The sequence below is a fragment of the Antechinus flavipes genome, chromosome 2, assembly GCF_016432865.1.
Source record: "Antechinus flavipes isolate AdamAnt ecotype Samford, QLD, Australia chromosome 2, AdamAnt_v2, whole genome shotgun sequence".
In the NCBI taxonomy this organism is placed as follows: Eukaryota; Metazoa; Chordata; class Mammalia; order Dasyuromorphia; family Dasyuridae; genus Antechinus; species Antechinus flavipes.
Window position 1 is genome coordinate 63,023,262 of NC_067399.1, and position 26,406 is coordinate 63,049,667.

At 38.9% G+C, this 26,406-nt stretch overlaps 1 protein-coding gene across 2 annotated transcripts in view; it reads right to left on the bottom strand.

Moving 5' to 3' along the window:
* The window catches only part of CDH5 (cadherin 5), a 62,480-nt gene extending 53,822 nt beyond the window's left edge, over nucleotides 1-8,658 (bottom strand). Inside the window, exon 1 of one of the 2 annotated variants that reach the window (XM_051975084.1) lies at nucleotides 8,521-8,658. The gene's annotated coding sequence lies outside the window, so the exon portion shown is untranslated. The remainder of the gene's footprint in view (nucleotides 1-8,520) is intronic. The other variant, XM_051975083.1, reaches the window with a different exon arrangement.
* Between the last annotated feature and the right edge of the window lie 17,748 nt (nucleotides 8,659-26,406).

Below are 26,406 nucleotides of genomic sequence, written 5' to 3' on the forward strand. Positions count from 1 at the left end.
AATGCTTTACCCACTGAGTCACCAGCTGCCTCTGTGTAACTTTAGGCACATCATTTAACTTCTCTGTCACTTTTTTAAATCTGTAAAATGAAGATACTAGACTTGATAGCCTCCAAAGTCTCTTTCAGATCTAAATCTGTTATCTTAATATCCCATGCCAATTTCTACACATACATGCTTGCCCATCCTGTATAACTTAGATCCACATCTTCCAGTAAGTTTGACTCAGGAGATGCATTCAGTATTGTTGGAGCTCTTTCTCTCCATTTCTCCTTCCACCATGGGCTGTCCTTTGATCAATCTCAGGTTTGTTATGGGACTGGCCATATTTTTCCGGTAATGCATTTTTCTGCTGACATCCTTTTTCTTTCCTTTCTTGCTCATACCCATCATACACTTCCACACTACTTTTTGGTTGATTCTCAATTTCACTTCTTCAGAAACCAGTATGTTCTCTATCATGTACAAACAATGCAAACTGAGTCCAGAACTGAACAAGAACTCTTCTAATCTAAATAGCTGCAGAGGGTAGTAAATGCTTGTTGAATGAATTAGTGAAATAGGTTTGTATTGCTTCTGGGAAATTTGGAAGTGCTTTTTAATGACCCTGAGTTTCTCCCTGAGTCACGAACCCATCTTTTAAAAGAACCAATTGGTTTTCCATGATGCCCCATGATTGCAGATCATGAACTTTATATAATTACTCGAAGCAGTGCAAATCTGAGTCTTCTTTCACATGATGAGTTGTTATAAGGATCATATCATATAGGTTACATAAATTATCATCCATTTTACATGACCATTTTATAATCCTGGTTGCCCTCCTCTGGATGTATTCTAGCATGACAATATCTTCCTAAAATATTGTCCCATTTTTAAAAGAAGGAACCTGGACATCAGCTTGGATTTCTCACTCTTCTTCAGAGTGTTGTTCTTGATTTTCATATTAATGAATAGCAAGTGAATCTTGTGGATTCTACATCTATAATATTTTTTTCCATCCATCTTCAATGGTAGGCTCATATCATTTCTAATTTGGGCTTTCTCAATGACCTCCTAACAAGTCTTTTTATCTTAAATCTATTTCTTAAGTCCCTCTTCTATATAGCTGCACAAGTGATTTTCCTAAAGCACACATCTGACCATATCACTACCCTGCTCAATTAACTCCAAAGACTTTTCCCTAATTTTTAGGATTAAACATAGATAGCTTTATTTGGCATTTAAAGGAAAGAAGCACATATATACTGAGTGCCAGATATTGTGCTAAATGGTTTACAAATATTATCTTATTTAATCTTCATAAATAACCCTGGGAGTAGAGATTGAGTCAAGTGACTTGCCCAGGGTTACATAACTAGTTTTATGCTGAATTCAAATTTGAGTTTAGTTCTTTTTGACTCCAGGAGAAGTGCTCTATCCACACTGTACCACCAAATTGCCCTTTCTGACCTGGCTTCAATCTATTTTTCCAGCCTAATTATACATTACTTCCCTTTACATATCACAGTTGTCATGAGTGAGGTCTCCTTACTTCCTTCATTCCTTCCCCTTTCTAATCCTTTTATTTTGTGTAGGCTTTCCCCCTATGTCCAATCCTTACCTTCACTTCTTAGAATCCACTGAAAAAATTGGGGGTCATGGATAAGAAAATACTATAGTGGTCAGTCAAGTATTTATAGGACTCTTGTGTAGTAGATTAATTAATTTTGTTCCCATTCTATTGAGGGGGATGTTGGAGGATATAGAGAGAATTCTTCTATATCAGATATGATTTGGACTTCTGATGTAATGACATCTAGGTTGTGCTACTGCAGTGGACAGAAGGCCAGGCTTGGAGTCAGACTCATTTTCCTGAGTTCAAATCTGACCTCAGATACATACTAGCTGTGTGACTCTGAGCAAGTCACTTAATATTATTTGCCTTCATTTCCTATCTGTAAAATGATCTGGGGAAGGAAATAGGAAGACCACTCTAGTATCTTTGCCAAGAAAACCCCAATGGGATCATAAAGAATTGGATATAATTGAAAAAAATGACTCAACAGAGACATCTCTGATGCCTTATTGAAGTTGAAAGTTTGCAATTCTGTAATTGATTTGGTGGCCAGTGTAGAAATATCCTGGGAAGAAGGAGGAGAAGGGAGATGGAATTTCTTCTCTCAGATTACCTTCCATTTCCCTAATTTGTTTTTTTTCCTTGTAGGTACCTAGTTATTTTCATGTTGACTCCCCTATTAAAGTGAAAGCTCTGGAAAGGCCAGGCTTCTTTTTGCCTTTTATTGTATTTTCAGTGCTTAATACAGTGCCTGGCTCATAGTAAGTGCTTAATAATGCTTGTCCCCTGATCGATTTGGCCATAGCTTCTTTTTGTTACGGGAAAGGCGGGAAGAGAAGAGAAAATCCCAACATTTGGACACCAGCAGTGGGCAAGGGAAATAACCAATTGATAAAGTGAGTTTTTATATCACTTTTGCTGCCTTGACTAGCTTTTCCACCTGAGGATCGTCTCTCATCTCCTACTGCATTTCAGCAAAGAGCCATGAGTCACTGGGGCTTCTAAGTTTAAAACTAAACATGCCTCCTCCTGCTTTCCGGTTTTTCACATCCTGCTTTTGTTTCAGCAAAACAATCATTCAGGTTGGTCCCGCCTGGCTCTTCTAAACTTAACCCTCTCAGGGAAACTCCCTGACAGCCCAAACAAAACAACCAAAAGACCAGATGGTCTCTTGTAGGTAGGAACTGTGGTTATTGGCTTTAAAAAGGGTCCTCAGTTCTTACTTGAAGGGATAGTTAATTCAGAACATAGCAGCTTCAGCAGTTCTGAGGATGCCCTGGTGGACCGAAAATAAATGGAAGGTTTTCTAGTTAGAGCATGGAGAGAAACTGGGAAGGAAGGCAAGAAAGGAGACAAATCAGGGAAGCAATATAGTTTAGGGAAGGAAGAAATGGAGGGGAAGAAGAAGGGAAAGAAGAGATAGAAGAAATTTCAGTAACAATTCTTCAATTAAAAAATACTTTAACTTATTCCATATCATTTAATTCTGCATTATTCCATAAGTGAATCATTGGATAGAATGTTGGATCCCAAATGGGGTCATGAAGAATTGGATGTGACTGATATGACAATAACAAAGTCTCTCTTCTTCAACTATAAAATGGAGATAATATTTCACAGGGTGATAGTAAGAAACCAGATAATGCATGTGAAATCTATTACAAATAAAATACTAACTGAAAGTTAACTTTTATTATTATTTTCTTTCCACATATTATAATAAGGAGCAGCTAGATGGCTCAGTGGATAGAATGATGAGCCGGGAGTCAGGAAGATCTGTATTCAAATCCAACTTCAGATACTTATTGGCCAAGTCACTTAACTCCTGTTTGCCTTAATTCATTAGAGAAGGAAATGATAAATTACTCCAGGATCTTTGCCAAGAAAACCTCATGGACAGTAAGATCCACAATGACAGAAAGAGTCAGAATTGACTGAACAAGAATATAATTATATTAATGCTAGCTGTCATTTATATAGTATGCACTACACATTAGCTATTTCACTAAGTACTTTGCACATTTCATTTGATTCTCACAACAGCCCTGAAAGATAGATACTATTATTATACTCATTTTACAGTTGAAGAAACCAAAATAAACAGACTTGTCTAAAGTCATCCAGCTAGTAACTGAGGCTAGATTTGAATTCAGATCTTCCTTACTCCAGAACCACCATTTATTTACTGTGCTGACTATCACCACACCATCATTTTGTCCTGTTCCTAGTATATAGAGAGTTGGGCTTGGACCCTGGATTTGATTCCTACTCTCAAAACTTAATAGCTGTGTGATTATGGACAGGTAGCTTCTACTCTTAAAGCTTATATTTTCTCATCTGTAAAATGGCAATTGTAATACTCTACCAACCTTACTGGCCCATTGTAAGGAAGGAATTTTGCAAATTTTAAAGCTCTATATCAATTATTATTATTATTATTATTACTGTAATTTCTTTTACTGTTACTTTTCATTACTATGTCAATTATTATGATTATTGTTATTATTACTGTTACTTTTCATTCTTGTCAATTATTATTATTATTACTGTTACTTTTCATTTCTATGTCAATTATTATTATTGTCATTATTATTACTGTTACTTTTCATTTCTGTGTCAATCATTATTGTTGTCATTATTACTGTTACTTCTCATTTCTATGTCAATGATTATTATTGTCATTATTATTACTGTTACTTCTCATTTCTATGTCAATTATTATTATTGTCATCATGATTACCATTACTTTTCATTTCTATGTCAATTATTATTATTGTCATCATTATTACTGTTACTTTTCATTTCTATATCAATTATTATTATTGAAAAGTTAATAGAAGCCTGGGAAGTGACTTGCCCATAGTTATATATAGGTAATAAGTAATAAAATTAGGATTTGACTCTAAGTTCTTTGGATTCCAAATCTAGTGCTGTTTTCACCATGTTGTCTCATCTAACTCCATCCCATCCACTTGCATTTATTATGCACCCTCTGTGTACTAGGCACTTTGGTGCATAGTATAATGACATGGGTTGCCCACTTTTGGCTTAAACTCTGTGCTCTTGTTTCAGCTTACAATTAGAACTCTCAGAAGCAAGATGATGCCATAGGATATGTCTTAAGAAGCCCCCCTATCTCTAATTCCTGTGGCTATGTCACTACTCTTGGCCCCTTGACCACTGTCCCCACTTCAGGGCTCAGTGCATACTTTTTCTCCCATGGTGCTCTGAATGCCACAGTTTTTCTGTTTATCCTCCTCCCACCAGAACTTCTGTCCTTTCAGAGCCTTACTGCTGGCTACCTCTCATTTATATAGGATTTTAGGACTGCAAGAGACCTGGCATCTGTCTGTCTAACTACATTACTGACCTGGCATTCATTGTTATTCCACTTTAAGGCTTATAAAACATTCTTTCTGATACTGCTGTGAGGTAGGCAGAGTAAGTGTTATTTTAGGAATAGGGAGAGGAAGAGATGATGTCAGGCTAGTCATCCAGTATGAACGTGGAAAGTTAGAATCCCCTGTTGATACTCTCCCCATGCCAGGAGGAAGGGAGGAAGGCTTCTTGGTCAGTGGGTGGAGCTCCAGGGGGGAGCTTTTAGGGGGGTGGAGGGTAAGAGTCATATAGGATGAGTGGATATAGAGTCACTGGTATGTGTGGGGGGAGGAAATGGAGAAACAAGTCCCAAATTGATGCTTCACAGATTCATTTGAGAGAGGAAAGAAATTATAGATTTGAGGCCCTCATTTACACTGAGATTGTGCCTTAGAAGAACTAAATATCTATTCCCTTACATGACCTCTGTTTAAAATTTTAAAAGAGAATTATACGTATATAACCTATATCAAATTACTTACCTTCTCAATAAAAAAGGAAGGGAAGAGAAGAGAATGGAGAGGGAGAAATGGGAAAAAAAAACTTCTATCTCAAAAATTAAAGATAAATGTTAAAAATTATTTTTACATGTAATTGGAGAAAACTAAAATATTATACTTTTTGAAAAGAGATGATTAGGAAGGTGATGGTCATGATAGCTTACCTAGAGCTCTATAACCTATAAAGTACTTTCCTCACAACAACCTTGGGATGTAATGATTTTGAATTTTTGTTCCCATTGAAGAAATTGAGATTCTGGAAAAAATGATAGTCACCTAGCTAATAAGTTACAATTCTCAGGCTTCTTCACAATATATCTAATATTTTTTTATACTACTCCATTCCTCTATGGTTCTACAGAGAGAATCTTTATGTAATGGCTAATAAAAAATTACTAACATTTATAAAGCACTTACTATGTGCCAGATACTATGCTAAGCCCTTTATAGTAATTCTCTGATTTAATTCTCACCACAACCTTACTGAAACAAATAGATGAAGTGACTTCCTTGGGGTTACACAGTTGGGCAATGTCTGTGACTGGATTTGAACTCTGCCCTTTCTTATTTCAGGGTGGGCTCTATCTCTGTATCACCTAACTTTAGTAAGCAGGTGGGAAATATCACTTTTCTGGGTGGGAAGTAGGGGTGCAATGGTCTTTTCACCTATGCCCTACAATTTACCCTTCCCTAACTTATTGTGTGTATATGTTGGTCCTAGGATAACATTAGTTTTTTAAAGGGTTTTGATTCATCTACATCATCAGATGTTTGGATGATGATAAAGGGAATCTCAGAAATCACAGATCTAGTGTTATAGGGACTTTAGAATCCATCTAGTGCAATCCACTCATAGATTGCTCAGGTGAGGAAGATTGTAGTCCAGAGCAGTGACACAGGTAGTAAAAATCAGAGATGGGGCTTAAACACATATCCTCTAACTTCAGAGTGAGTGATCTTTGCTCTACATCATATTGTCCCCTCTTAGATGAGAAATGGGCAAACTGAAACTTGGAAGGAATAAATAATTTGGCCATGGTCATTCAGTGACCCTGAAAGGGCTGGGATCAAAACTCAGGGCTTCTGGTTCTTGTGCCACCAATGTTCCCCAAGGGCTTTTCTTTCCTTTAAACGGCAAAGAGCTACCCAGAGAACTTTTCGATTTTCCTTAATTTTGTATCTTTTTTTACCCTTTAAGTACATACACACACACACATACACACAGACACACAGACACATAGACACACACACACACACGCACACACACACAACATAGACCATAGAAAAATGCCCAAAGTGGAAAGAACTGTGAGAATTCATACTCTCGAGTGTTTTCCATTGCTCCCACAGGACTGGTTTTTAGTTTTTTAATTTTGTTTCATAAAATTATAGAGTGATAGAGTTGGAAGAAATTGTGACAACATTTAGTCCAACTCTTTCTTTCAATTTGCAGATAGGGAAACTGAGGACCAGGGTGAAATAACTTTGCCATGGTCTTACAGTGAGTTGGTATAGGGTTGGGATTCTAATTCAGATCCTTTAGTATCTGGCATATAGGATCTGGCATGATGCTTCCTTCCCAATGAACTTGGTGAAAATTGACAGCACAGCAGGACCTGAGGAGAGGGGATGCAGGAGATGGACAAGAAGGTTTTACTATGAGACCAGATTTTGGATCATTTGGAGCCCAAATCTTCTGTGGAAGACCCAGGAAGACTTCTGTTGTCTGGGGCTTCTTATTAGGAAAGTATCTTATCTTTTGTCTTGATTCCCCAAAGCATCTCTCGTTGTGCTGGCCTGTATCTTTTTAACTTCAGGTATGGAGAAAATCCCAAAGAGAGGACTTAGCCCCCAGAACTGTATCTCAGCCTTATGACTTAGAAAATGGGCAGAGACTGGAGAAAATTTGGAAGAGATTGTTTTTGAGATGGCTCAGAGGTAGTGGTCTTCTATCTTGCCATTGATTCCTTTATTTTGTGCTTTTAATTAAGTCACTAAGCTATAAGTGGATAAACCGGACAGGGCAAGGCAGGAGTAGCGGGGTGAGGAGAGACATTCAAAATACCCTAGGATGGAAGAGACAAAGAAACAGGATACTACTTCTTGGAAGCAGTCCAATGGCATGATAAGGAAATTGGGCTGGGCATCAGTCTTGGGTTTGAGTTTTTTTGGGTAACCTTATATAAAATATGATTATGGACAAGATGATTTTTGAAAGCCCTCCCTGCTCTAAAATTCCTTTTTAGCCCAGATCTTCTTTCCTTTAAAGGTCATGGAAACAAATTTATAGCTAGAAAGGACCTCAGTGGTTACTTAGTTCAAACCCTCTATTTTACAGAGGAAGAAACTGAGTTTCAGAGAGTCTAAATGAATTATTCAAGGACACACCTAGAACAAGGAACAGAGCTAAAAAAAGGACCTCAGTGGTTACTTAGTGCAAGCCCTCTATTTTACAGAGGAGGAAACTGATTTTTATAGAGTCTAAATGAGTTATTCAAGGACACACATAGAACAAGGAACAGAGCTAAATTAAAAATCTAGATTTTCTAACTTCTAATCTAGGGCTTTTTATCCAATGTACCTCTGTTATGGTCCTTTTCTGAACTTATAAAATTCTTCAAAAGGAACAAGCATTGGGGATCATACAAAAAAAATCAAGGATTCAAAGACTTTATATACATGTCGGTATATAACTTCTACTACATATATATATCTGTTTCAGATCTGTGATTTTATCTATTTTGGCAACTCTTGACACAGAAGACCCCTTACAATGATTGAAAGAGTCCGGGGGCACTAAAAGGGCATTTTACTTGTCTGTGACACACAGTCTATATGGTCAATCTATAGTTGGTCAACATGGTCATGGGCAGCAGTTAGATTCATCTCTTCCTTACTTCCAAGGATGGACCTCTATCTCCTATTCCATACTTCCAAAATAGGCATACATGTTTTGTTTACACATTTCACTTTCCCTATTAGCCTAAATCTCCTAATACCAATTTCCATCCTCCCTTTCCCCCCAATCAGGATATAGAGAATCAAGAAAGTTGTTTTTCCCCTAAGGGAGTCGAGGTCTCTTACCTTAGCTTTGGCCCCAGAGATGGGGCTGAGTAATCCTGGGTCCTTTGCCTTCTGTCCAGACTAGGAAAAAGGCACAGGGGAGAACACACAGCAGCTTGGGCGTCCCTGTCCCGAGTGGGCCACTGGGTGTGTGCAGCTTTCCTCCTGTCTCTGACTTTTCCAGCTCAGCTTCCCACCCGGTATGGCTTCCTGTTATTGTTCCTTTTAGGGTCAGGCCTGGAGAGGAAAGCTCCAGATAAATGGAGGCTGCATTGTGAGAGGCAGAGCTGCCCTGGACCTGCCTGAGGACTGCCCCTGGGATACTGTAAATCTGGAAGCCTCTGTTGATTTTATGTCTGTCCTGTTAATTTTATACGGGTAAACGACTTTGGGGCTGGGCCCAAGAGGGGAATTCTGGAACTCTGTTCAGAAGTGCCTGGGCCACTCACCAGGCATTTGGAAGGCAGAGGTTCCCAACTGCTTTGGAGCAGTGGGCGACCAAGGCTAGAGTTTATCCAAAGCTTTTACTAGAGAAGTGGGCAAAGAGTCAGAGGGTATTGGGTGATAGACTCATTGTCTATCTATATCTATCTATACCGTAAGTGAACTGACTTACTTAGTCAAGTGTCAGGACTTGAATCCAGGTCTCAACTCTGAATTCAATGTCCTTTCTACCACATCAATCATGTCTCATCTTTGTAATTGAATTATTTGAGCATTCTGCTCTAGATTTCTAATAAGAGGGAACAGGATGGGTTTGAGTTTACAAGGCTTTCTTTCAATCAGTTCTTCTATCTTTAATGAAAATCATTTCCCTCCTCTAGGCGTAATTTCCCACATTTAAAAAATGATCTAAAAGCACAGGAGGGGAGTGGGTAGAGTAGTAGCCTCAAAGACAAGAGTTTTGGGTTGTGGTGTTGGTTCTGCCCTGATTGGGTTCTGCTCTCTTTGGGCCTCAGTTTCCCTCTTCTTTAAAACGAGGAGATTAGATTAGATTATCTTTGAGATCCTTACTGTTTTAAAAGTTCTAAATGGAATATACTACTTTTTTTCTATTTTTTTGTTCTATAATTTAATGAACACCAAAACACAAAGACAACATTTCCATATTGAAAGTATGAAACTATGAATCTATTTTATACAGTTCACTTTTTAAAATATATATAAATTCAATGCTACTTTCAAAGAGGTCCTGATTTTTTGTTTCTTTCAGTTTCATTTCTGCTCTTTTCTGTGAAATTTTAAATACATTTCAAAGACTTTTGTTTCTTTTTGGAGTGGAATACTATTGCTAATTTCTTTCTCTTTACACATAACCTTCCTCCCTGTCCTCAAGGTAACAAAGGAAAGCACAATATCTGTAACAAATAAGCAGAGTTGAGCAGCGTAAATCCACACATTTTCCATGTTCAGAAATGTATGTTTCATTCTGTCCTTGGGCTCAGGAGTTGGGTAGCATGCTTTATCAATGGTCCTTTAGGACTGTGGTTGGTCATTGATTTAAATAAGAGTTCTTTTAAGATATTTGTTTTAAAGTGTTATTGCTGGAGATTTTTTTTTTTTCTGGAGTCTGCTGGTTTTGCTCTGTCTTAGTTCATGCAAATGTCCTAAGATTCCTCTGAAACCATCTCTTTCATAATTTTTTCTTCTCTTTTTTCCATTTATTTGGCAAATTCTCTTCTTAAAATTTTTTTAATAATGGCTTTTTATTTTCAAAGTACATGCAAAGATAGTTTTCAACTTTCACCCTTGCAAAACCTTGCCTTATATGATTTCTTATAGCACAATAATTGTATATTACATTCATAATAACATAATTCATTAAGTGATGGACTAATTGATAGCTGTTCCTTGGTTTTTACTTCTTAACTACAACAAAAACATGCTAAAATATTTTTGTACAAATGCCTTTTTTCCCTTTTTGATCTCTTTGAGGAATAGGCCTAGTTGTGAAATTCCTAGGTCAAAGTGAGTTTAGTGACTTTTGGGGGATGGTTCCAAAGTGCTTTTCAAAAATGGTGGGATCAATTCAGAACTCCACCAGCAGTTCATCTTTGGAAGCTCCTCCAACAATTGTAATTTTTTTTTTTTTTGGTCATTTTTGTCAACTTGACAGGTGTGAAGTGGAACCTCAGAGTTACTTTAATTTGCATTTCTTGGGCAGCTAGATAGATAGAGTGCCAGGCATTGCAGTCAGCAAGATTCATCTTCCTGAGTTGAAATCCAGTCTCAGACACTTACTAGATGAGTCACCTGGGTACGTTACTTATCCTGTTTGCCTCAGTTTCCTCATCTGTAAAATGAGCTGCAGAAGGAAATGGAAAACTACTCCAGTATTTCTGCCCCCCTTAAACCCCAAATGGATCACAAAGAGTCAGACGTGACTGAAAAATGACTGGACAACAACAAAATGTTACTGTTAGATATTGTGTAAGTTGACAGTAAAAATATATGTATATATAAAGAGTAGATTCTGCTCTTAAGGAGCTCCCATTTCATCAGATAATAGCCATGAAATTTATATAGGGTAAATATTATCCCCATTTTGCAGAGGAGACAAGTGGGGCTCAGAAATACTGACATCTGTCCTTCCTCCCTTGAAGAATTATAAATTTTATCTCTGTGCAGGGGAGTCTCAGCTCTCTATATCTAACCCTTCTTCTCCTACATTGTGACCTTATTTAAAAAAAAAAAACCATAAAAGAACTATGTGACAATATTACTCCCCAACTTGTTTTCTTACCTATAAAATGGTTATAATTCTATTTGTACTATATACTTCAAGTTTGTTGTGACAAGGAAGCTATTTACTAATTTTTAAAATGCCATGCAAATAAGTATTAAATTTCTTGCTTTGGAAGCAGGTATGATATACTGGAAAGATCACTAAATTTAGACTCAGCACACCTGATTTCCAGAACCATAATAAGGTTGGAGCTTTGTTCTAAGGTGCCAACATTTAGAGGGAATTGATAGCACTTGAACCACTTCAGCAGCTAGAAACAACTGAGCTTAGCATCAAGTTAGAAAAATATAAGTTAAAACAAGGAAGCTTCCTACCCTTGTTTGCCACACCCAGATAAGTTCTAATTCCCCTAAGTCAGAAGATAAGGAATTTAGAACCTAGAAGCAATACAGCCTAGAGTTAGGAAGATCAGGAATTAATGACCTGTCCTGATATAGTGAGATGGATGAATTGTGCAGCCCTCTTTTTTGGAAGAGGGGTTGACTAACTTGCCCTGACTCCTTTTTATGCTTTGGAATAGAGAGAATTTCAACTAAATGGTTGATTGAAGCTAGAACAGAGCTTCTTAAACTTTTCTCATGTGATCCCTTTTGCCCAAAAAATTTTTATACAACCCTAAGTATATAAGTCTATAAAATAGGTATACCAATCAACCATTTACTGAAAATGAATCATAACTTTGCAACTCTCATACTCCGTTATAAGTTTAAGAAGCTGGAGTCTGGAATGACAGAAGAAACTAATTGAGAAGGTGAAGTTCACTACAAAATGGGGGCTTGCTTGATTGTAGTCTTTTCCTTTTGGAGGGGGCAATTCAGGCAGGAGGAATAGATCAACTCCCGGGAAAGATGGCATCCCTCTGGGAGGCAAGAGGTGATAGATAGACTATTTATGGATTAGAGTCTGAGTCTTCACTTTTTTTTGCCAGATTAAATGAAGTTTGTGCAATATTAAATATCTTATTAGCCTGAGTGTTTGCATGGGGAATTCAAAACCTCTTCCCCTTTTTATTGAGACCTAGATAGGAGTCAGATTCTGATGTTCTCAGGGGATGTCCTGGGGAGGAGAAAAAACACTCACATTCTGATTTTCTCTGAGGAAATCCTGGGTGTCAGCATGAGCTAACAAGATTGTCGTAAGAAGCTTCTCAAGAGTAAAACTTGCTGGTGTGTGCACAGAGCATCAGTTCTGAGCCATGAATTACATATGTATAATGAAGATTGAACCCCTGGGGAGCCTGCCTGTTTCTGGCTGCCTAGAGCCCTTTTCTCCATTAGTCCCCTCAGTGCCAGTGCCAGTGATGTACATGGATCCAGGCCCAGACCTAGGCTTAGTCACACATACATGCAGATACATACATGGTACTAGCCAATATTCCAAGGTGTTTTCAGATGTCCTTTGAGTGGTTATCATTGAAGGCTGCTTTCTGTATCACAGCATTTTAGCAAAGATAATAATAATCGCTGGGATTTATATGGTGCCCTAAAGTTCGCAGAGTACCTCTGTTTTATATAGCTGACATTTCTACAATATTGACAGTTGTGTCCCAGGCACTGTGCTAAGCACATTACAATTTTTATCCCATTTGATCCTTATAACCAACCTAGGAGGTACATCTTCTAGAGAGAAGAGCCTTGTTTAAGATCACATGACTACTAAATATTTGAGGGAAGATTCAAACTGAGGGCTTCATGACTTCCAAACTTGGACATTTGGGGGATGCCCTACTTGTGATTTGACTCTCCGGTGGTGATTCACTCAATGAAGTCTTTGGGATATTGTGTGGGTTCTAACAAAACAAAACAAAAATAATTCCCATCGACCATCATGTTGTAGATAACTTGGTAGCACAGTGATTAGAGTGTTGGGCACAGAGTCAGGAAGATCCAAGTGGCCTCTGATCGACCATCATGTTGTAGGTAACTTGGTAGCACAGTGATTAGAGTGTTGGGCACAGAGTCAGGAAGATCCAAGTGGCCTCTGACATCTACTAGTTGGATAACCGTGGTAAGTCACTTAACATGTCTGTCTCAGTTATTTCATCTGTAAAATGGGGATAATAATATAGCACTTACCTCCCAGTATTGTTGTGAGGTCAAATAAGATAATAATTGTAAAGCACTCAGCACAGTGCCTGGCACATAGTAGGTGCTATGTTAATGTGCATGTGCACACAAGCCTTGAATCCTTTTTAGGGGATTCTAGAGCCAGAAGAGAGTTCAGCACAAAATGCTAGAGGAGTCCCCTCCTTTTGTTTGGGTGAGAAAAGTGGGTTAAATGCTTCTCCTCCACACGACCATGCTCTCTCTAATTTTCTTTTGTCAGTAAGACCTGGAGGAAAAAAAGTCACAAGAGGCTGGGAGCCCATCACTTGAGTTCCCTCCCCCACCCCTTGCGGTCATTGTGGCCTCCTCTCTGGGTCAGTAATCAGGGCTGTGCTGTTTCAATCTCTGCTTCCTGCCCTTTTCCTCGGCTTCCTCACTGACTGGATTGCAATTTCCTGAGCTCCCTGCTGGGTGTGTGTGTGTGTGTGTGTGTGTGTGTGTGTGTGTGTGTGTGTGTGTGTGTGAAAGAGAGAGAGAGAGACAGACAGACAGAGACAGAGACAGAGAGAAACAGAGACACAGAGAGACATGGAGAGACAGACATGCAGAAAGAGACAGAGACACACACACAGAGAAAGAGAGAGAGACAGAGAGACAGAGACAGAGTGACAGAGAGAGACAGAGTGACAGAAAGACACAGAGAGGCATGCAGAGAGAGACAGAAACACAGAGAGAAAGAGACAGAGAGACAGACACAGAGAGACAGAGTGACGGAGACAGAGACAGAGAGACAGAGACAAAGAGACAAAGAGACAGCCAGAGATAGAAACAGAGAGAGAGCCAGAGACAGAGGCACACACACATAGCAAGAAACAGATAGAAAGACAGAGGGAGAATAAGAGAGATAGACACACAGAGAGACAAAAGGAGGAAAAGAGAGAGAGACAAGAAAAGGGACTGAGAAACAGACAGACAAAGATATCACAGAAAGTTAGAACTAGGAAGGAACTTTAAAATCATCTATTTCAGCCCTTTCATTTGACAAATGAGGAAGTAATAATAACAAAAGCTAACATAACATAATGCTTACTATGTGCCCAGCACTACATGCAAAGTACTTTACAATTAGGAATTCATTTGATCCTCCTAACAATCTTGGGAGGTAAGTGCTGTTATTATTCTCATTTTTTATAGGGCAAGAAGCTGACTTGCTTAGGATCACATAGCTAGTGTGTGAAATTGTATTTGAATTCAGATCTTCCTGACTATAGGCTTGTTACTTTATCCCATATTCTTCCTCTCCTCACCCCAACAGCTTCCCCTATCTGAGGAATAAGTTTGGTCTAGTAGAAAAGGTGCTGAATTGAAAAGTTAGAACACCTGGATTCAAATCCTGATTCACTTAGCAAATTTCTCATTTGTCTCAGTTTCTTCCCCTGTAAAATGGAATTACATGGTGTCAAAGGTTCCATTTACCCCTGAATTATCTGAGTAGTCAATAAGCATTTATTCAGAACTTAACAGGTGTCAGTTCCTGAGCTAAGTGCATAAATATAGAGAAAAAAATGACCGCAATCCCCCCCCCCTTTTAAAAAAAGCATCTTACTTTCTAATGGGGGAGTACATTCATAATATATAAAGGATGAATACAAGATATTTTTGGGAAAATGAGTGTGTACAGTGGGGGATGGGTGGGAAGGGAGGGCTCAGAAGAATCTTCATTAGCCATTGAGTTAAGTTTTAAGGGAAATCAGTGATTCTAAGAGGTTGAGATGAGAAAAGAGTAGAGATAATTTCATTACCTAAAAAAGTCCCACTTTCTAGAACTGTTTGAAAATTGCGCTGATTGGGCTGATGATTAATAGATGGTCCATGGCCAACCCACTAGGCTGATATGGTTCAAAAGGATGGCTTGTGATTAGCATCATGGCAGAACATTAAGCCTTGAAGAACATTAGAACAGAGAGTGGTAGTGTTGGAAGGGGTCTAGTGGATAGAATATTAGAACCCTAGAGCTCATTTTATAGAATAAGAAAATAGAGGTCAGAGTAAGATTCTCCAGTGTCACAAAGATGGATCATAAGATCAGAGACTGAAATGAGGAGAATAACGGCAGCCACCTCCCAGGGTCCTTGGGAGGATCCAATGATGTATTATATCTGTAAAAAGACCTTAGTACAGTGTCTGGCTCTGTAGAAATGTGACTCCCTTCCTGGTCTAACATTTTATAACCAAAGATTCCTTCCAGCTCAGAAATTCAATGTTCTAAGATTCCTTTTAGCTCTTATATTTCATGTTCTAAATTATCCCCCCATAACTTTATGTGTCCTAACATTGCTTAGAGCTCTGAGGGTCTATTTCCATGTCTTTGAGCAGTATCGCCAGGGCTTGCCAAAAGCAGGAGGGTATGCTGAAAAGAGCACTGGCAGTAGATGATCTAAGAGTAAGTTCCTTCTCACGTGACTCCTTGTGACCTTGGTCAACTCTATAATCTTACTGAGTCTCAGTTTTCTCATCTGTAAAATGGAGGAATTAAATTAGATGACTTCAGAAATTTCTTTTAACCAGGTCTAGCTTTATGGATTGTACTTGGGCAATTAGGTGGCACAGTAGGTGGGGTTAGGCTTGAAGGATGGAAGTCTTGAGTTCAAATCTAGCCTTAGACACTTATTTTCTGTGTGACTGAGCAAGTCACTTCACCTCTTTGCCTCAGTTACCTCATCTGTGAAATGAGTTGTAGAAGGAAGTGGCAAACCAGCTCCAGGATCTTTGTCAACAAAGCTCTAAATGGGGTCAGGAAATTTGACTGAAAGGACTGAATATTTCAGACAGAACAATGGGTTTAAAACTGCAAAAGGGCAAGTGAGATTATATTACTTCATATGATGATACAACTCTCCCCCTCCCCTCTTTCCCTGTAAATATGTTCCAAGCCATCATTGGGTATTTCAATTAGTGGCCATAAGCTTCCAGCATTTAAATTGACAATACTGCCAGACCATTCTTGCCAAGAGTTTTTTTCCTCCTTAAAAACCGTATTTCTAAAAAGAAATTGAATTCATGTAATAATCTTAACAATGATTTCTTCAGGCCCCAGGGATTTCCTTGCAGACTTCCTTCAGAAGCATAAAGTACCCTTGCAGATGCTGTCTCACTTGGCATTTGCAACCTTCTGGGAAAGCAGGAATTCCATCATGTGTCTTCCTCTTCCTCCAATCGGTTTTACTCATGTTTCACTGAAAAGTTCACGTGTGAAGTAATCACCAAAGGATGTCAGAGGTGGAAGGCTCTTAAAAATGATCAGCCCAATCCTTTTATTTTATAGAGGAAGAAACCAATCCTGAGAGGAGGAGGTGGCACACAGCATCCCTGGGACTGCTAGGGCACCAGGTCTCACCATCCCTGTGAAGTGTGTGTGGACAGCTTTCACTCCATTCCTGAGGGCTTGTCCTGAAAGGACATCTTGTTTAGCTATGGCTGGCAGAAGAGGAACCTTGCTGGGGACTTCCTGTCCCTCGAGAGGCTCACATTCCTTAAGGACACGGCCGAGGGTCCCAGAGAGAACAATGGAGCTGGAATCCTTAGGCAGGAAGGTAGCTCCCTGATAGTTAGTTCCTGCCTCATAATTGGACAAACAGACTTTCCTTCAGCCTGGGCTCCAGGGTCTGTGTTTGGCTCCTTATCCTCCTGCCTGCTGTGTCTCCCATTTTAGGGGGAGTCAAAGATGACTTCCAAGAATCCTTTCAGAGACAAATCCTGTGTCCTAATGATAGCATGCATTCTATTGTGTATATGATTGCCTTGGACCCTTATCTTTTCTTCTATGGACCCATGGGATAGTTTGATTGCTCTTAATACTAGAAGTAATAGTAGTAATAATAGTAGTAGTTGTGATAGTAGAATTACTAGTAATAGTAGTAGCAGCAACAGCAGTAGTGATAGTAGTAGTAATGGTAGTAGTAGCAGCAGTAGCAGTATTATTATTATTATTATTTGTAGTAGTAGTGGTGGTATACTAATACTAGTAGCAGCAACAATAGTATTAGTAGTAATAGTAGTGGTAGTTATAGTAGTACTGGTAGTAGTGGGAGTGGGAGTAGTGATAGTAGTAGCAGCAGCAGTATTAGTAGTAATAGTAATGGCAGTAATAGTAGTAGTAGTGGTAGTGGGAGTAGTGGTAGTGGTAATACTGGTAAGAGTAGTAGCAGCAGCAGCAATAGTAAAAGCAGCAGCAGCAGTAGTAGTAATGATAATGGTGATAGTAATAGTAGGAGCAGCAGCAGTAGTGATAGTAGTAGTAATAGTAGTTGCAGCAGCAGTAGGCGTAGTAATAATAGCAGCTGCTGCAGTATTATTATTTGTAGTAGTAGTGATGGTAGTAGTAGTAGCAGCAACAGCAGCAGCAGCAATAATAGAGATAGTGGTAATAGTAGTAGTAGTAATAGTCATGGTAGTGGGAGTAGTGGGAGTAGTAATAGTAGTAATAGCAGTAGCAATAGTAATAGTAGTAGTAGTAGTAATAATAGCAAGAGCAGTAGCAGCAGCAGCAGCAGCAGCAGTAGTAATAGTAATAGTAGTAATAGTAGTAGAGGTAATGGTGGTGGTGCTATTAGTATTAGGTTTAGGAGTAGTAATAGCAGCAGTAGCAGCAGCAGTATAGTAATAGTGGTGGTAGTAGTAGTAGTAGTAGTAGTAGTAGTAGTTGCAGTAGTAGTAATAGCAGCAGTAACAGCAGTATTAGTAGTAATAGTAGTAGTAGTGATAATAGTGGTATTAGTAGTAGCAGTTGCAGCAGCAATCATAGAAGTAGTGGTAATAGTAGTAATAGTCATAGTAGTAGTAGAGGAATTGGTGTGGGTGATATTAGTATTGGGTTTAGCAGCAGCAGTAGTAATAACAGTAGTAATAGTGGTGGTAATAGTAGTAGTAGGGATAATGATGGTGGTGGTAGTGGTAATAAAGCACCACCACCACCACCAGCAGCAGAAGCAATAATAATAATAATAACATAAAAATTCTCATTATTAGCAGTATTCATTTATTAAGCACTTATTATGTGTCAACTACTGTGCTGAGAATACAAAGATAGATATTACTATGTCCTTCCATTGAACACTCCCCACTTCTCTTGTAAGTTCTCTTACCTCTTCATAGTATAAAGGTGATCCTGGGTTCTCAGAGGTTGTGGCAGGGGAACACAAATGCTGTCTGTCTTATTGAATTGGAAAACACTTTCATTAGTATTAACTGGTGTTGATCCTAATCTGGTTGCTCTTTGTTATTATAATTAATATTATTTTCTCATGGTTATAATTAATACACATTTATGAAGCACTGACTCTATGCAATGCACTGTGCTAAGCATTGGGAATACACAAAGAGGCAAAAGACAGTGCTTACCTTGAGTAAATATGGAAGGACCAAATATGGAGGGACTCGGCATTAGAACTTTGTCCTAGAACTTTGCTATAGAATTGTTTTTTTTCACTCAAGGCTACTCATGACATCTTTGACTAATGTATGGCAGGAAGCATCTATCGCTGTGAAATCATGGATTCAAATTCAGGACCTCCTTCCAAAATGTGTATGATTTGGGAGAAATCCCTCTTATATGTTACCAAATCGTATCTTAAAGTTCCCTTTTGGAGATAAGTTGAAATGTAATATCCCCAGGAGAGTCTCCCTCCAGCTCAGAGCCTCTTGGGTTGAACACTACTCATTTTCCAAGTCAGAAAATTGAGGCTTACAGGTGAAATGGCCAGGGAACAGGAGAGCTGGACCTACAAAGCCTATTTTCTGATTCAAGGTCCTTATATCACATGTCCCTTCTTGGCTTCATGCCCCATTCTCTCTCTCCCAGGGTTCTTTCTTTTCAGTTCAGATGAGAAAGGGATTGCTGGCTCTGCTTGGTACATCACTGCTATCCTTAACTAAGCACATGTTCTGTTTTTTTTTTTTTTTCATCGCGGGGAGCCGGGGCACAGATGGGGTAAAAATAACAACCCTGGGGAAAGCCCGAATGGAATCAAGCCTTGACCTTGAGTCCACTGAGCTTTCTGGCTCTGCTGGCTTAGCTTTGTTCTTGTTTTTCAAGATGAGAGTTCCCCAGTGCCTTCCACTCCATTTTGCCCTGATCTTCTTTCACCTAAGTCCACACTTCTACAATTTTTTTTTTTTTTTTTTGCAATGTTTAGACCCCTGGTCTCCAAACTTTTAAAACCACTTGTTTTAGAGGTAGAGTAGTTTTGAGCAATGCCTCTAATATGTGTACATTTATTTATAAATTAAATACATGTATTCTGAATGATGCATTTTCAAAGTGAAAACCTGATGAGTTTCTTACACTAAGGTCATTGCCTCAGAGTTCACCCGGCTTGGAGGACCTGCCACAAGAAAGAGGTGATAAGGGAAGGGGAAATAAGGCAGGATGGGTATGCTGGGGATAGGAGAAAGGAATTTTCTTATTACTTATTCTTTTTTCTTCTCTCCTTGCCTTCCTTCCCCTCCCCCACTCCAGATTTTTAGCTTTTGGTGTAGTGTCTTTATCTATTAGATTATAAACTTCTTAAGGTCCTGGATTGTCTTTTTGTTCACATTTGTATTCTTGGTGCTTAATACAGTTTCTGGCTCACAGTAAGGTCTTAATAAATGTTTATTATCTACTTACCCATCTATCCACTTACCTACCTACTATCTACCTGCTTACTAATTCTGCTATTGATTTTTTATGTGACATTGGCCAAATCATTGGTTTTGTTTGTGTTTAAATTTGTCCGTCTGTCAAATGGAGAAGATTGGACTATGTAATCTCTTGGTTCTTTCTCAGTAGCAGAAATCCTTTAAGGAGGTGGTTGGTGGGGCACCTATTGTTTTCTCCTACTTTCCCCACAGACTCTTTTCCTTCTGTTTATTATTCTAGTAGCTTTTCCCACCTGCCTATATCCCATAGGAGGGCCTCTAGTAGAATGCATTTCCCCTCCTTTCTTCTCTCTCTATTCCGGCCCTACTCTCTCCTCCTTCCTCTCTCCTCCCCTCCTCCCAGTGCAGGGAAGAAGGAAGTAAGTGCCTTTCCAGTACACTAAGATACTGTAGAATACATTAGAGATATAGAAAGGGTCACTCACAGGATCGGTCCAATCTCCTTGTTTTTCAAATGGGGAAACTGAGACTAAAGCCTGAAAGGGACGTGCTGCAGTTGTGTGGATAACGGAGGGCAAAGCAGTGACTCCAACCCGCTTCTGAGATCTAAACCTTCTCAATGCTCTTTCTTGAGCAGGGCAATGACCTCTGTTTTAACTGCTCTGTTTCTGTTTCTTGCCAAAGGATTTCCTCCCGTGCAACAAATCCCAGGACTTGGGTCTCAATGACAGGAAACACATTGTGGAACCTAAAGATTGGGACGTGTGTGGGGGAGTCCTCCAGGGCTTCATGGCACAGCTGCCTCTCCTCGGGACTCCTTGTTTTTGTTTTGGGATGGGGAGAAGATCAGGGAATGAATGCTGCAGAAAGGTCTGAGAAATGGGAGTAGGGAGAGAAATGAGAGTGCTAGTTATCTCCCAATTACTCTTCTCGCTGTGGCAGGTGTGATGAATATGGAGAAGCTCTCTCAGAGGGACAGTCCAAGTCTGAATTCAGTGAAACAGTCAAGGAAGACTTCCTGGAGGAGAGGACACTTTGGTTGGGACTTGATGTATATATGACACATACAGGTCATTATACATGATATACATTATACTGACACATACCTAGAGAAGGAAGGCAGAGTGTATACTTAACAAGGAGCATGGCAAAGGAGAAAGACTGCTAAATTTGGAACCTCAGGACCTGAGTTCGAATGTCACCTATTGCCTACGTGATCTTGGGCAAGACGCTTAAATGTTGCTTTCCTCTCCCATAAAATGAGGCGTTAGAGTTGTGTGCCCCTCAAGCCCTTTCTGGTAGTTGGGTGGCACTTCCATCTGTGTCCAACTGGCCAGTAAAACAACCTGCCCCTGGGCCACAGCCTGTTAAAGAGGCTTCCAGGAGGCTGTTTGTCTTGGGCTTCTGAAAAGCAATGTCACTAAAAGGGCCTGTCATCCTCGTTCCCTTGGGGAATGTATCACAGCTGATGGATGCTCCCTGCCGGGTCTGTGTTTTGTCTCTCTGCCCAAATATGAACATTCTCCGCGGCCTTTCTTCAGCAAACATTATGATTTAGGGCAAGAGAGCTGAATTATACTAGTTTCCCCTTAAATAAAGGAAATCAATCTGTTCAGCCTGCGTTTTTGCTCCCAACATTGATCTGGCATAAATTCAGAGGAGTCGCAGATCATAAATACATTTATTGCCAATAAGAGTTAGTGTAAATTATTGGGAGGCTGATGGCAGGTGTCATCAATTTCGCTTTAGTCCAATTTCCTCTCCTGCCCCACTCAGGATCCCTTTTGATGGACTTGTCAATTATTATTATTATTAATTATTATTATTATAATTAAACACTTCCAATTTCTAGTGCATTTTAAGGTTTATAAAGCATTTCCTTAAAACAACCCTGTGAAGTACAGCATGTCTATTATCATCCCCATTTTTGTTGTTTTTCAGTCTTTTTCAGTCATGTTCAACTCTTTGTGACTCCATTTTGGGATTTTCTCAGCAGAACTACTGCAGGGGTTTGTCATTTCCTTTTCTAGCTCATTTTACAGATGCGGAAACTGAGGTAAACAGGGTGAAGTGACTTGGACAGGGTCACACAGCTGGACACTGAGGCTGGATTTGAATTCAGGAAGAAGTAGCTTTGGTGCTCTATCCGCTACATTAGGGAAACTGAAACCCCCAGTGGAGACTCCATTCACCAGGATCACCCAGCTAGTTGGCATCCTTGTTGGGATTTGAATCCAAGTCTCCTGACGCCAAGATCAGCTAATTGCTCTAAGCAGCTTCCTGTAGTGTCAAGTGGGGGTGGTAAAGGTCCAAGGCAAATAACTTCCATTTATTTAGCACTTTATATCCAATGAGCTCACTGAAGTCACATGACATCCCTGTGGGCCAACTCAAAGTCGTTTTACTATTACTATTTTATATCTATGTGTAGGTGGTATTGGGGCTAGAGTGCTGAGTTTGGAACCATGAATACGGAGTTGGACAAGTCAATTAATCTTTCTCAGCCTCAGTTTCCTCATCTGTAAAATGGATATAATAATAGCACCCATATCACAAAGTTACTACAAATCTTAAAAGCTTTCTAAAAATACTCACAATACATTGTTATTCTGAGTGTATTTAAAGGACTATTTAAAAAAAAATGGAACATTTTGTTTTTGCATTGGGATCATTTCTGATTGTAAGTCCTTCTTTACCTAGTACTGGGGCATCTCTCAAGATAAAGAAAGACAATTAAGCCAGGACAAAGTATACTGTGACCTCCGTGTGCTGATGGGATCTCTGTAACCAGGCTTCTATGGTCAAGAGAGCATCAGAACCTCTAGGATTTCTTGCTTTTCTTCCTTTTAGGAGTCATAAAATACCTGTAGGACCTTAAATATCATTAAATAAGTCCAGGGATTCTTATACTTGTTCCACTCACCACCTCTTTTTGCCCAAGAAATTTTTACATGACCCCGGGGAATATAGGTGCATAAAATAGGTATGCAAATCAAACATTTGCCTATCATAAATCATAATTTTGTGACCCCAACATTCAGTTATAAGATCCTTTCTGGGATCACACTCCACAGTTTAAGAAGCTTTGATGTCATCTTCAGATGTCTTCAGAGTCGGAAGGGCCCTCGGTGGGCATTTGGTGCAAGTGATATTTTATATGGTATTCCCTCAATATAACCGACAAGTGGCCATCCAGCCTTTGTCCCTTCTGTTTGGGATGGATCTGATTATTCCAAAGTTTTTCCCGACATCAATGCTGAATTTTGCCTCTGTACAATGTCTAGAATTCATAATTTTGTATTCTAGGGCCACAGAATCTCTCTTTAAGCTGAGAGTTCGCTTAAACTATTTGAAGACATGCTAGAGCACATCCCCCTTTTAGTTTCTCTAATTTAGGTTGTCTCCATTCTGATTGTCCTATGGTTTATTTTCTCTTCCTTCTTTTCTTCGATTTTCCAAACTACCCCTGCTCATTAAAAGTCATAAGATTATGATGGTAGTCTGATGTTATAATTATATTATAAGCATGATGCAGGAAAGTATTTCTTGTCATGATGGGACTAGTCATGGGTGCTCTCTCCTATCTCTGACTTTCACAATCTACAATGAATATTGTGAACAGCTTAGACTAGAAAGTATCATACATCCTCAAGTTCCTTGCAACTGTATCATTCTAAACTTAGTACTATACCTGGCATATAGTAAGCACTTAATAAATGCTTATTGACTTGACTTGTTGACTGAGTTCTAAGTTCCTTCCAGTTCTGTCATTCGATGTTCTCTGTTTCAGATTTTCTTTTAATGCTAGAATTTTATTCTTTATGTTTTAACATCCCTTTCTATAATTATCTATATTCTTAAGTCTCTTTCAACTCTAATATTGTATGTTCTAAAATTTCTTCTATTTTTAACATTCTATGTTCTAGGGCAGTGGTGTCAAACTCATATACTGCCAGCTGTATATTGACTTAGATAACCACAAATTAACATTATCCATGTTATTTTGTACTTTTTATTTTCTTAATTATGATTTAATCTGAATTTTTCTGAGTTTAACATATATATTCTAAGATGCCACCTAGATCTATCAGCCATGTTTTATGTTCCAAGGTCCCTTCCAGTTCTAACTTTCTATGTTTTAAGGTCTCATCTAGATCTAAGTCTATAATCTTTATACTTAAGATCCCTTCCAGTTCTGACATTTTATGTGCCTATTTCTGATTTTCTAGCTCTAATGTTCTTTGTTCTAAAGTCCTTTCCAGCTTTAATTTTTTATAAGATCCTATCTGAATCTAAAAGCTTATATATTTGTTCAAAGATCCTTCTAGCTCTAAGGCTTTTTCTAGCTTTAACTTCCTGTATTCTAAGGATGATCTTAATCTAACATCCTATGTTCTATTTTCTAAGATGCCTCTTAATTCTTGTAGTCAATAATTCTCTGAGTCTCTAGAGGGAAAAAAAAAACCTCAGTAAGCTAAAATGTAGCTTCATACTGTAAGAACTGGGAGCAGAAACAATGCACATACAATAAACCAATTTTTCATTTTGTGTTAGCTAATTACTAACTAATAGGAAATACAAATAAATAAAAATTCTCTGCATCTGCACACCAATGGGGGATGAAGAGAAACCAAATATCCATTTGAAAAGCAATGTATTTTCTACCCAATCTAATTTTTTCCCAGGCCATAAATGTCATAGACAAATGAATATATTTTACAAAGAGATCAACATATTGGGGATGTAGGTGTGTCTGCTGGTGGATGAATTACCAGGCTTGTTGCCAACTGGCTGCTGTGTGGTTTATAGTTGATTGTGTCTGCCCCCACCTTCTGCCCCACAGTATTAACATCTCAGAACAAATAGTCATCTGAGATGCTCATTAGTAAGGAATCATTGTCGTCTCCGTGTTCTGCAGGTAAATCGATGCCAGTGGTGAGTCTGGGAAGGTAATTATTCTTCAAACACCAGGGAACAGTCATAATCAAGTCTGGGCCCTGGTGGATGGTAGAGCCCTGTCTCAGAGTTTCTCTGACCATCTCTTGACTATTAATGAAGTGGCCATGAAGACTGAGTTCTCTACCACTCATATGCTTTGTGAACTTTGAATTTTTTCTGGACCTCAGTTTTCCTATCTGTAAAATGAGGGGAGGGCACTTCCAACGTCATTGCCAACTCTAAAATTCAATTTTCTATGGTAATTTAAAAAATATTCTACATTCTAAGGTTTGTGCTCTAGCTTTATATTTTCTTGCCTTTAGAATTTTGCACCCAAAAGATCATTCTTTCACAGGGCTGAATTGCTAGTCTTCATCATGGTGTCTAGTTACTCAGCACCCAATAAAATCAAATTAACTCTGACACCTCTTCAGTACCCATTGCTCTTGGGTTCCTTCCTGCTTCTGATTGGAGAGGGTGGACATTGCAGATTTCCCAGAACCTCCATTAAAGGAGGATACTCAGAGCAGCTGTTTCATCATTTCCTACATGGCTTGAGTCATCTGGATTTCATCCTCACCCCCACATCTTTGCTTCATCTTACATCCTAGCTTCTTTTTGTGGGTTGTCTTCCCTTATTAGATAGTGAGGTCTTTGTTGGCAGCAACTTCTTTTGGCCTTTTATCATACTGCCTGGTACATAGTAGGTTTTTAACTGATGATTCCTGTCTCTGGTTTCGCATCTATTTCCTTGCTTCCTTGCTGGCTGAGGATGATTTCTATCCTGCTAAAAAGTTTTAGCTATTTCCAAAGGAGTTTCTGATCTTCATCATTCTAATCCCTTTAGTGGTGGCTGCATCCATAACTCTGGATACGCCTTTCTCCTTTCCCAATGGCTGGGAGAGGGGAGGGGAAAGGTATATTAAGACACTTACTTCATGTATGGTGAATACAGAACTTATGAGGTGTTATTGAATATATGGGCTATATCTCCCATTTGTACCATATCTCTAAAATGAGTTCTCTTTCAAAAGGAAAAATGGCATAAAGGTGGATCCTGAAGAATTCATAGATTATAGGTTGCACTAAGGTTAAAATCTATTATATCATGTGTTATATAGTGGGTAAAAAAAGAGACTAGATTTTCACCTTGAGTTCTGCGATATCTCTCATTTCTATTTCCTACTCTCTACTTATACCATAATCACTTCTGGTCAAGGTCCTCATCACCACTCATCTAGACAAAAGCTGTAAATTCCTAATTGGTCTCCTGTATCCAGTCTCTTCTTTCTATTATCCATCCTCCCCACAATTACCAAATTGATATTTCTAAAATCCTGCTCTGACCATATCCCTAAAATATTGGTCTGACTATCCCTCCCATAGTTAGAAGTTTCCCATCATCTTTAGGCTAAAAATGTCAAATTCTCTTTGACATTTAAAACCCTTATTAATCTTGCCTCAATCTGTCTTTCCAGGATAATTAGATATCATTCCCCTTCATCCAATGTGATAATATTTGTAAGGTGCTAAGAAAAA